Genomic DNA, 13275 nt, shown 5'->3' on the forward strand with positions numbered 1-13275 from the left:
AGCCAAAGAAGCGGAGAATACTACTTTATTTTCCAAATTCAGGCTCGACCTCCAGTACAAATTATGCTATGTTTCAAGTAAAAAACGTCTTTAAAATAAAGTGTTGAAAAACATGTCCGATGTTTTGCTTTGTAGACAACAAATTTAAAGACAATTTCATTAATTTTAAAGAATTTTTCTGAATTATTAAAGTCAAGTTGACCTTAACCCAAACATTTTTTCTTTCATGTTATGATACCCATTTTTAAGTCAAATCACTTAATTATAAGGACAAGACGACTTCATTGAAAAGTTTATCGACTTTTGGACAAGGAAAACAAACTTTATATTAGAGAAATGCGTCTTCTATGCTAAGCAAAATTTGCAATCTTATTTTAAAGACATGAAATCCTTGACCTTACGACAATATTTTTTTCAGTGTACATACAATATATTAATATATTTTATTAACATTTCTTCTAAAATTGTTATGAATCATTTTTTGAGGATTTTTTTTTTTTTGGGATAATTATAATTTATTAAATGATCCCAGTTGTAAATGAAATATTCATTAATCTATTAAAGCCAAATCTCTTTAAAGTAAAGCAGAATACCTTTAACCCTCTACACCCTCAAAAAAAATCGCTTCTTTAACATATGTTCCAAACATATTTTGCAGGAAGCACATATATTATTGCATACTGCCGAAACATTAATATGTTTGTTTTATGTGAACATATTATATGTTTGGAAGCATTTTGAGCCAAAAATATTATATGCTTGGAAGAATTTTTCCCAAACACGATTGTGCTCATTCCCTAACATACTCGTAATTTTCACTTCCACGAAATTTTTTAGTTATTGGCACCTTTTTCTGTAATACAAATAATGTTGAAGAAATTATTCACTTTTATAAATTTTTTAAATTTTACCTTTCGCCTGCACGGAGAATCGAACCGAGGACCATACAGTTTGTAAGCCAACACACTATCCACTGGGCTACGTAGCTGTTATAGTCTCCAGTAGATAATTATCGTTTTAAGTTACATTTATATAGCATAGTTTGCAGCGCCCACGAGCCCATGCAAACATAACATTATTTAACAGAAACATACATTTGTTTGCCACGTGGAGCAGTGGTTAGCATGTCTGCCTTGCATACAAAGGGTCGTGGGTTCAATCCCTGCTCCGACCGAACATTTTTTTGTTTTTTTTTTTAATTTACACATTTATATTTATACTATATTAAATTTTTTTAAATGAAACTTCGAAATGTGCGTTATTAAAGATTTATAGTCAGTAACAGTGCTTGATATAAACGAAATTGACTGATTTTTGGATAAAATATTATTTTTTATTGCAAAAATAACAATATTGTAATAAAAAACTGTTTTTGGACAAAACTTTAAAATTTGGAAGGAATTCAAAAACTAACAAAAGAAGAACGTGGAGTCGAGTATAAACATACATACATAATTTTATAATATAAACATAAATTTATTTAGGAGTGAACAGTTTTTTACTTGCATTTAACACCATCGCTCCAAAATTCCTTTTGTTTTTCTTTATTAATTCATTTTAAAGAAAATAAACTTTTTAAATTGTTTTAGCTGTAAAACTCGAACTTAATGCCCGCTTTTATATTTGATGGTGTCCGTCAACTCCTCGTGGACTACTTTTTAATAAAGAGGAACTAAAGTTTGTTTTTTTACATTTTACTGTGTAATTTTTCACTATTTCCTCCTTATTTAATTTTACTGTCCCAACTCTAAAAAGAGTATAGTGCCCTTTCGTTATTTTTATGAAGATCCCTGATTTATTTTAACGAAAAATTGTGCCCATAATGCCAAAATGATAAACAAAACACATGTTCACACATGCATAAAATGCTGCTCTCAAGGCGAAAACATTGCAGTATGTTTTTCAAATGTCTATTCTCTAGGTTCCGATTGTCTATTCTCTTTATTCAAATTAAATAATATTTAGACTTAAGCATATCAAAATTTTTAGCCTTATCATAAAACAGTTTTCCGAAACAACATACAAGTGGTTTCACAGAAATTGTTCTTTTTTCATTCTCTCGCTTTGTTATGTTGATATCTTTCGTCAACCCTCCCGGTTTCCATCTCTATTTCTTTCTCTATACTCTCTTTTTGTCGCTCTCTGAATAAAATATCACAACATATATATGTTTACTCGAAATTTGTTAATTTATATATGTTTACATTCACACATATTATTTTTATGAAACATTCATGCCCCAAACATAATATATTCTAACATATTAACATAGATGTCCCAAACATTTAGTGTTAGTTTAGGAACATTACATGTTCGCACTTAAATATATTGTGGTTTAAAATAGTGCCCGAAACACATTTTGTTTATATCGGAACATATGAAAAACATATTTTTCTAACAGTGTAATGCCCCAAGTTTTTTGCCAGCTGATTAAATTTTTAATGTTAACGACACGAAAGCAAGAAAACTAAACAAGAAAAATTTATACGGTAAAATGCAGTATATGCTGCAAAGCCTCTTGAACAGTTTTAACTAAGTTTTCTTTTTATTTTACCCATTTTTGTTGTCTTAAGGTGTGTTTTACTAACAGCTTCCTTATTAAATGAAGACCACCTAAAGGCAGGCTTGGGCATTAGAGGGTTAATTCAAATAAAGGGTGATTCTTTTGAGGTTAGGATTTTCATGCATTAGTATTTGACAGATCACGTGGGATTTCAGACATGGTGTCAAAGAGAAAGATGCTCAGTATGCTTTGACATTTCATCATGAATAGACTTACGATCTGCCACAACGTCGAATTTTCAGTGAATGGGCCCTAGAAAAGTTGGCAGAAAATCCGCTTTTTTATCGACAAATTTTGTTCAGCGATGAGGCTCATTTCTGGTTGAATGGCTACGTAAATAAGCAAAATTGCCGCATTTGGAGTGAAGAGCAACCAGAAGCCGTTCAAGAACTGCCCATGCATCCCGAAAAATGCACTGTTTGGTGTGGTTTGTACGCTGGTGGAATCATTGGACCGTATTTTTTCAAAGATGCTGTTGGACGCAACGTTACGGTGAATGGCGATCGCTATCGTTCGATGCTAACAAACTTTTTGTTGCCAAAAATGGAAGAACTGAACTTGGTTGACATGTGGTTTCAACAAGATGGCGCTACATGCCACACAGCTCGCGATTCTATGGCCATTTTGAGGGAAAACTTCGGAGAACAATTCATCTCAAGAAATGGACCGGTAAGTTGGCCACCAAGATCATGCGATTTGACGCCTTTAGACTATTTTTTGTGGGGCTACGTCAAGTCTAAAGTCTACAGAAATAAGCCAGCAACTATTCCAGCTTTGGAAGACAACATTTCCGAAGAAATTCGGGCTATTCCGGCCGAAATGCTCGAAAAAGTTGCCCAAAATTGGACTTTCCGAATGGACCACCTAAGACGCAGCCGCGGTCAACATTTAAATGAAATTATCTTCAAAAAGTAAATGTCATGGACCAATCTAACGTTTCAAATAAAGAACCGATGAGATTTTGCAAATTTTATGCGTTTTTTTTTTTAAAAAAGTTATCAAGCTCTTAACAAATCACCCTTTATAATGGATTCAATGATAAGATCAATAATCATATATCATCATGTAATTGAATTGACATTTGTCTGCAAACCAATCAAAATCTTAATCGATTAAATTCAAATAGGTTTTAACTATTCTGTCAAATACCACTATTTGTTAATTAAACAAAAATATTAATAATTTCACGACAAAATTCAATTCATTTTATACAATTAGGCAAAACAGTATAAGACTCATTGGTGTCGAATTATTATTGTTTTTTAATTTAATGACGAACAGCTTCCTTTTTTAATGGAATTTTCGAAGGAACTTTTTTTTTCTTTTTCAAGTAAACATTCTTTGTTTTTTTATGTTTTTTTTTCAGTGTGCATTTGCTGGCGTTAAAGTGCGTTGATGTGGCAAAAAATAGAAAAAAAACATTCAACATTGCTAGTTCATTCACACCAGTAACAACAACAATGACAAATAATAACAATAGACCCACCGATAGCGACAATAAAATTCATTGCTGTATACATCAAATACAGTTTTGAACAAAAGTGAACAGAACAGCCTAGGAACCCTTATATTTCAATAATAGTTGTGTTTTTTTTTTTCTAGAACGATATAATCGAAATTAGCTCAGTCCTTCTCGATTTATGACAGTTTAATATTTCAAAGGAATTGGAAAGGCGAGGAGAGCTAAGTTAACTGCCACAGTGCTCTGTTAAATCATTTATGCAGTACTGTTAACTAATTAACAGAACATTGCTAATGACGCCCACATAGCTTATGTACCCATCACCATAACTCGCATACAGAGAATAAATCCGATATTTTTGTTGGCGGTGGATGATACGAAATTTTTCAGCTGAAATCTCGATTGAATTGAAGAATCCAACAGCTCTACAGTTATTTTTATGTTAAACTAGTAATGTTTTTATGTTTAAAAATGCATTCATTAGTTGATTGTTTGTAAAACAAACAAAAAACAATATGAACATTTGAGAATGAATTGCATAAAAAAAAAACAAAACAGAACACACAAAGAAATTCGTTAGTAGTAAAAGCAAACAAGTTTGTTGAAACAGCACAATATCTGTCTGATGACGGGATAGTGGAAATGGTGTAAAACGAAATGCTACAGAATGCAAATTAAAACAGGTTAAAAAAACGGTTTACACTAAATATTTACCTATTATTCCCACACGCCTCTGTAACTTATACTGCTTCGTATTATGTTTCAAGGTGATATTTTCAGAATATGTGCAAACATATTTTATGTTTAATCCTGCACGCAACGAAAAAAACGTTTGGAAAACGTGTACCGAAAACGTTTTTCTTTTGTTAGAGTTTTTTGAATTGCTTCGAAATGTATCACCAAAAAAATTCGTTTGTTACAAAATTTTTATTATACCCTGCGCCACACTGTGGAACAGGGTATTATAAGTTAGTGCATATTTTTTTCAATAAAAAAGTTATTTTTGAACCAACAACACAGTCCATTTCGTTCAAACACTGTTCTTTTCTGACTTTAGGTCTTTAATAAGACACATTTTACAGTTCATAGTAAACATTTAATATAGTAGAATGTAATGTTGAACATTTTTCGGAATCTTTCGACCATATTTGCAATATATGTAAAAAAAAAAACAAAAAAAACTTTGGTCGAGGCAGGGATCAAACCCACGACCCTTGGCATGCAAGTCGGACGTAGCAACCACTGCTCCACGGTGCCCAACTAAATGTATTTTTCTGTTAAATAAACTTTGTTTACTCCGCTCGTGGGCGCCGCAAGCTATGCTATATAAATATAACTTATATGGGTAATTGTCTATTGATGACAATAACGGCTACATAGCTCAGTGGATAGTGTGTTGGCTTACAAATTGCATGGTCCGCGGTTCGATTCTCCGTCCAGACGAAAGGTAAAAAAAATTAAAATTTATAAAATCGTATAATTTCTTCTACATTGTTTGTATTACAGAAAAAGGTGCTATTAACTAAAAAACTTCGTGGAAGTGAGAAAGATGTAAGGGAAAATGCAATTAGCTAGAAAAAAATTTTTTTGAGGTAGTCTTTATGAAATTGTTTTTACATCATAAAAAGTATATACTTTTCTTCCAAATACACTTCCTTTCAACGAAAAGCAAATGAGAAACGAACTTTGTTTGTCTAAAATTTCGTTTGTTTTAAGGCTCCGAATATACAATTTAAAGTGTAAATTCAATAAGGTTTAGATTTAAACTTTACAATTTTTTAATCTTGATGAATGCAAGCTCATTTATTAAGATAAAAAATATGCCCTCTCATTTAATTTTCTCATTGTTTTACATTGATGCTTCCGTTATCTATCTCCGTCGCCATATCTATTCTCTCTTGCACTATCTGACGTTTCTAAGCATATATATGTTTATACGAAATCTCTAAATTAATATATGTTTGCATCCTAAAACATTATATTTAAGAAAATGTTATGTCCCAAACATAATATGTTCTAACATATATGTCCCAAACATGTTATACTAGTTAATGATGATTATATGCTTGCAGTTAAAAATAATGTGCTAGAACTTTGAGTGCAAACATATAATTTTTACACCGAAACATATGAAATATTTTCTTTTTCGGGATCTTTTTCGTCCGTGTAGCAAACTTTACTTTAATTTCTTTGAAAAGGTCAAACTTTTATCACCAAAACAATTTTTTACTAAATATTTATTTTTTATTTGTATATAAAAAACTTTTTATTCCAAAATCACAAAAAATCGTTTATTTAAAGGCACATTTTGAGGTTTCGTATCACAATATTTAATATATCAAATATTATGCAATGACACACATCCTTTCGAAATCTTATGTAAAACTATATTACATCTGTTAGATTGCATCCAAATGTGGTATTTGGTACATCGTTTATAAGAAAAGGGGCGCCAAACTTTTCCCATTAAGGATTTTTGTTGTCTTTAATTTAAGTTCATTTGAATCTGTTTGTGTGTGTACTAAGATCAGATCTACGAGTTGCTTGACTGTATGAATTGTTTGTATGCTGAAAAGAGCTATAAATCACGTGGAAGTGAGAATGATAAGATAAATTGTTCTCATATTCTGTACTAGATGCCATTAATTCTCAACTTTTATATCTAAAAAAAAACTTTCTTACAGTGAAAAGAATTTGAAAAAAGAAAATTTAAAGAAATCGGCATTGATTTTTGTACACACCACCATAGAATGGTGACGGGGGTATAATAAGTTTGTCATTGCGTCGTTTGTCACATCGAAATATCGATTTCCGACTATATACAGTATATATATTCTTGATCATGAAGAAATTCTAAGACGATATAACCATGTCCGTCCGTCTTTCTGTCTGTTTGTCTGTTGTTATCACGCTAGTCTTCAATAACGAAGCAATCGTGCTGAAATTTTGCACAAACTCGTCTTTTGCCTGCAGATAGGTCAAGTTCGAAGATGGGCTACTCGGTCCAGGTTTTGATATAGTCCCCATATAAACCGACCTCCAGATTTGGGGTCTTGGGCTTATAGAATCTGTCGTTTTTATCCAATTTGCCTGAAATTGGAAATCTAGAAATTGGAAATTTTACTTCTTGGGCTTATAGAAGCCGTAGATTTTTTTCCAATTTGCCTAAAATTGGAAATTTAGAGGTATTTTAGGACCATAATATCCCTCTAAATTGGAAATTTAGAGGTATTTTAGGACCATAATATCCCCCATTTTGACCGATCTCCAGATTTTACTTCTTGGGCTTATAGAAACCATAGTTTTTATCCAATTTGCCTGAAATTGAAAAACTAGAGGTATTGTAGGACCATAAAGAGGTGCGCCAAAAATGGTGAGTATCGGCCAATGTTTTAGTATAGCCCCCATATAGACCGATCTCCCGATTTAACTCCTTGAGTTTCTAGAAACCGTAATTTTTTTTCCGATTTGCCTGAAAGTGTAAATATACTGGTATGTTAGACTCGACAAAACGTGTATAGAATTTAGTTTTTGTCAGTCCATTTGGGAAGGCCTCCATATAGACCGATTTCACTTCTTGAGGATATAACAGGTTGGCTGATATGTCCCCGGTCTGACACATAAATGGCGTCGCTAGTATTAAATGCATATTATTTTTATATAGTACCAACCTTCAAATGATTCGTGTCAAAATTTGACGTCTGTAAGTCAATTACCCATTGGAAGTTCTTCCTAAGGCACAACTTTAAAAGCACTTCCAGAAGATGTACTCCCAATGATGTTCTTTATTTTAACTACCCAGGAAGTTCTTTTAATTCAATTTTTTATAACTTGGGTTTTTCATATTTATAATGGGTAATTTTATATTTTTCTGTTTCAAATAGGTTTAAAACAGTGTAAGAATTCATAAAATGGTACAAATCATTTAAATTTTGTCCAAAAAAATTCTAAATCCATTCTGAAAAAATTGTGAATTTTTGAAAATATTTGAGGTCAAACGTTTCCGACAAGCGTTAAATCCATTAAAAATTAAAAAAATAATAATAAAAATTATTTATTTGACAAAATATCACAGAATTTTTTAATTTACATCCAAAACATTGAACTCGGATCACACCTAAAGAAGTGATGCAAATTCAGTGCAACGGCTGTTGAAATGGAGGACTTCCGTCCTATGACAAGCCCATGTTAAATTCATCGCTTCTGCGTCAATTTTGCACCACTTCCGGATCCAAAAAGAACATTTCCATTACTTTGTTGGCGACGCTTTTTTTGCTGGGTAGTTTGTGAGATAGAGCGTCTTTTGTGAAGCAACTTTTGTTATTGTGAAAAAAATGGTAAAAGGAATTTCGTGTTTTGATAAAATACTGAAGGGAAAAATACGGTGGAAGCAAAAACTTGGCTTGATAATGAGTTTCCGGACTCTGCCCCAGGGAAATCAACAATAATTGATTGGTATGCAAAATTCAAGCGCGGTGAAATGAGCACGGAGGACGGTGGACGCCCGAAAGAGGTGGTTACCGACGAAAACATCAAAAAAATCCACAAAATGATTTTGAATGACCGTAAAATGAAGTTGATCGAGATAGCAGAGGCCTTAAAGATATCAAAGGAACGTGTTGGTCATATCATTCACCAATATTTGGATATGCGGAAGATCTGTTCAAAATGGGTGCCGCGCGAGCTCACATTTGACCAAAAACAACAACGTCTTGATGATTCTGAGCTGTGTTTGCAGCTGTTAACTCGTAATACACCCGAGTTTTTCCACTCCTGAGTCCACTCGAGAGTCGGCTGAGTGGACAGCGACCGGTGAACCGTCTCCGAAGCGTGGAAAGGCTCAAAAGTCCGCTGGCAAAGTAATGGCCTCTGTTTTTCGGGATGCGCATGGAATAATTTTTATCGATTATCTTGAGAAGGGAAAAACCATCAACAGTGACTATTATATGGCGTTATTGGAGCGTTTGAAGGTCGAAATCGCGGCAAAACGGCCCCATATGAAGAAGAAAAAAAGTGTTGTTCCACCAAGACAACGCACCGCGCCACAAGTCATTGAGAACGATGGCAAAAATTCATGAATTGGGCTTCGAATCGCTTCCCCACCCACCGTATTCTCAGACCTCAAAAGGATGCTCGCAGGGAAAAAAATTGGCTGCAATGAAGAGGTGATCGCCGAAACTGAGGCCTATTTTGAGGCAAAACCGAAGGAGTACTACCAAAATGGTATCAAAAAATTGGAAGGTCGTTATAATCGTTGTATCGCTCTTGAAGAAAACTATGTTGAATATAAAAACGAATTTTGACAAAAAAAAAATGTGTTTTTCTTTGTTAGACCGGGGACTTATCAGCCGACCTGTTACAAACATTTTCGTATGATTACCAAAAATAGTAAGAATCAACTATGTTAAAATGGTCATGATTTCATGCCAATGATTTTTTTTCTTTACTTTTAGTTAATTTGTTCTATGAGAGGGTGTAATTTAGTAAGTTGTAGTTAAGGTCATTGCGGAAATCTAAGAAAGTGGAGTTCAATTTAGTTCAATTTTCTCTCGATGTAGTTCATTTATTTGTTTCTTATAAAAATTTTACTTTTTTATGTTGAAGTGTATTCTCGATTTCATGAATTTTAAATCACATCACATCGTGACAACTCTGAAATTGAATTAAATTAATGAAATGAAATGGAAAACTTTTATGCCACACTGTTTAAGACATCCGCTCAAACGCAGACAACCAGGTGGAATTTAGCAAAGTGATATTGGTGTCGCATTACAATCAAGTACAAGCTTAAAAAAGAAACACTATATTGTATATATGTAAAATTTTTATTCAGATTGTTTTTTATATGTTGTTTTCTTTTTTTTCGAAACAATACAAGTATGAACTCGTTTTGACGATATCAAAATCCAAGCACCGACAAAACCGCAGGTCTGTCCGCTATTGGAAGTAAAGTAGCCGTAACTGGAAAGTGCCACGATATCATGGATTGGTTGTTTTTGGAGGCCTTTTTCTGATAGCCTCAACCAACCCAAAACCAAGTCATATACCCCATCATATACCAGAATGATAACAAACGTAAGGGCAATACAATTAAAAACCGCAGTGGGACAAGAAGTATATGAACACAGTTTATCAGGCAATGGGAAGCTTATCGTTATGAAAATAAATTGATTTTGTTTTCTTAAGAAATTACCTTACCATGGAAAAAATGTAAATATTTGCGTTTGCCTAGCCACTAAAGTCCAGAACAATTTTTCTAAAAAAAAATCTAAATGTTTGTTTAATGTATTTCGAACTTGACAAAATTACCTTCAGAAAAATTAAAGCCTACACACAAGTGAACAGACCTTGAATTGTATTATAATTTGTGGTTTGTTTTAATGTATAGTTTTGATTAAATATAATCTTCATTTATGTTAACTTATTTGGAGTTCATATAATTTGAATTCAACCCACTTCATTAAGGACAATTTTCTTTAAATATAGCATAATATAATCTTGGTTTCACAAATTTTTTGTCATTAATTTTAGTACACGAATTGTCCCTTCGTTTAGGTTTCATGTTTTTGAACGACGGAAAAAATTCCTTAAAGTAAAGAAAATCACGATTGATTTAACGAAACCGTCTGTAAATTAACTGACATTTGAGTTAATATAAAATATAGGCTAACGGCCATTTTCGTATAGCTCCGTTAGGCTTTAACTGCCAGTTAACAGAAAGAAATGTGGAAATATATTCTCTAATTTAAATGAAAAATTTTCAACAGTTAAGTTTCTAACTGGCATATGGAATAAAGGGTGATACGGTCAAAATTTGGTAAAGGGAAAACGCATGTAAATCGGTGAAATCGTTTATTTAAAAAATCAAATTAAATTTCTTTTTCAAGTTCAATTAGTATAAAATTCAGGAAAAATATTCAGTTAGGCTTTCGCTTTTCCAAATCCGAATTGCCGGGCCTCACGCTTGACACCTGCCATCAGATTTTGTACAGCCACCTTGTCCACCTTCTTCGCCGCAGAAAGCCAGTTTGCCTTGAACTGCTGCTCGTCCTTAGCAGTTTTTTTGGTCTTCTTTAGGTTCCGCTTGACAATAGCTCAGTATTTCTCAATTGGGCGGAGCTCTGGCGTGTTGGGAGGGTTCTTGTCCTTGGGAACTACCTGCACGTTGTTGGCGGCGTACTACTCCATGGCCTTTTTACCGTAATGGCAAGATGCCAAATCCGGCCAAAACAGTACGGAACAACCGAGTTTCTTCAGGAAAGGCAGCAGACGTTTATTCAAACACTATTTCACGTAAATTTCTTGGTTGACAGTCCCGGAAGCTATGAAAATGCTGCTTTTCAAGCCACAGGTACAGATGGCTTGCCAAACCAGATATTTCTTTGCGAAATTTGTCAGTTTTATGTGCTTGAAAATATCTGCTACCTTTCCCCTTCCTTTTGCCGTATAAAACTCCTGTCCCGGAGGCTGCTTGTAGTCGGCTTTGACGTAGGTTTCGTCGTCCATTACCACTTTAATTACATTTGTAACGGTTGATTTGGCAACTTTTAGCGATTTTGCCAGCTTTGCGTGCGAGTAGCTCGGATTTTCGCGATGCGCGAGCAAAATTTTGATACGCTGCTCTTCTTGCTTGGACGGCATTTTGACAACTGAAGAGTGAATTCCAAAATCAAAATAGGAGCAACATTCTGAGGTTCAGTGAGGGGTGTTCAGGTTTTTTAAATGCAAAATTGAAAGAAATACGTCAAGTTTCTATTGATCAAATTTTGACCGTATCACCCTTTATATAGGCAAGATGACAGCTATGTCCATAATACGGTTTAAAAGTTCGTTGGTTCATGAAAATTGGGTTAAGACTTATTTTGAGGATTTTACATCTTTGGTTAAATGTTTTTTTGGAAAACATTTTTCACTTTGAAGTATATGTTATAAGTTGGAATTTTAAACTGGCATTTGTACGTACGTGGATGACTTTATCATTAAAGCGCAAAAAAGAATGAAATTTCGATGCCGGATATTATTCCTAAATGCCGAATATTATCGGAAAAATGTCCTGAAAATAGTATTAATGCCTTGGGAACACAACATCTCCGAATCTCAATCCGTTGGCTTGGGGCTTTTTTCGAGAGTAAGGTTGGCACTAAAAAAATACTAAAGTGACGATCATCTCAAGGTCGGGGAAAATGTCCTGATGTTTGATTGAAGCCCTGGGCAGACAAATATTTCGGCTACAAGCCATAAACATTCGAAAAGCAGTCAGCACCATCGGACTCAGCATGCGTCAACCAAGAATGACTTAAAAAGGAGGTTCCTCCTTTCATTTCTACAGCACAATGAACACCAAAATCTCTGGCCCGCCGCGAGTGTTGGCTTTGTCGACGCTTCATTTTGTTGCATTACATATCAGCTACCCTGTATACTTAATAGGTAACTCAGAGAGTATGTATACAGTAACACGGCAAGTATGAAGTCGAAATGTTTACCTTTCCTAGTTTTGAGTCGATAATTCGATTGTCGATCATTTTGATTGTGATTACAATGCCAAGACTTAGCTAAATACAGAATTGGACTGTTCTCATTCTCACACTGAAAAAAATATTGTCGTGAGTCCTTAAAACACGAACGCGAAATTTGTTTAGCATACACGGACGAAAAAGACTGTTTCCCATATCGATGTCTACATTCCAAAGTGCGCTAAGTCTAAAAAGTGAATTTTACAGGAAACAAGAATTAAGTTTTGTTTTTTGAAATTTCTCAAAACCCGTATGAGATAGAAATTCCCTTATTTTCGATCTTAAAATCATATTTAAATTTTTTTTAACGCTAAATAGTGATAATAGAACATGGCTTTAAATGACTTAGACCACTTTAGACGGAACAAAGCTTTTTGCCCTTTTTGGATTGGACATTTTTTTAAAACTATAGACTCAGGCTAACTACAATATTAACCATAACTTTTGATAGAAATGTCCAATAAATTCAAACTTTTGATAGGATGCAATTCACATCAATCCGAATAAAAACAGCGAACTCCATCAAAACATGCTAAGTCGACTTAGCGTACTCTGGAATGAGGGCATCGATAGGTTTCGGTGTAAAAATTATATGTTTGGACCTCAAAATTTTTAACACAATATTTTTAAGTGCAAGCATATAATGTTCATAAACTAGCATAACATGTTTGGAACATATATGTTAATATGTTTATATATGTTAATATGTAAAATATAAAATGCTTAGATGCAAACAT

The 13275-nt window shown here is 33.6% G+C and overlaps 1 protein-coding gene across 6 annotated transcripts in view; it reads right to left on the bottom strand.

Annotated features, from left to right (window-relative positions):
* Positions 1–13275, bottom strand: part of Hipk (Homeodomain interacting protein kinase) — a 220834-nt gene that overhangs the window by 119934 nt on the left and 87625 nt on the right. The window lies entirely within an intron of this gene.

Source organism: Haematobia irritans, chromosome 4, assembly GCF_050003625.1.
Source record: "Haematobia irritans isolate KBUSLIRL chromosome 4, ASM5000362v1, whole genome shotgun sequence".
NCBI classification, from domain to species: Eukaryota; Metazoa; Arthropoda; class Insecta; order Diptera; family Muscidae; genus Haematobia; species Haematobia irritans.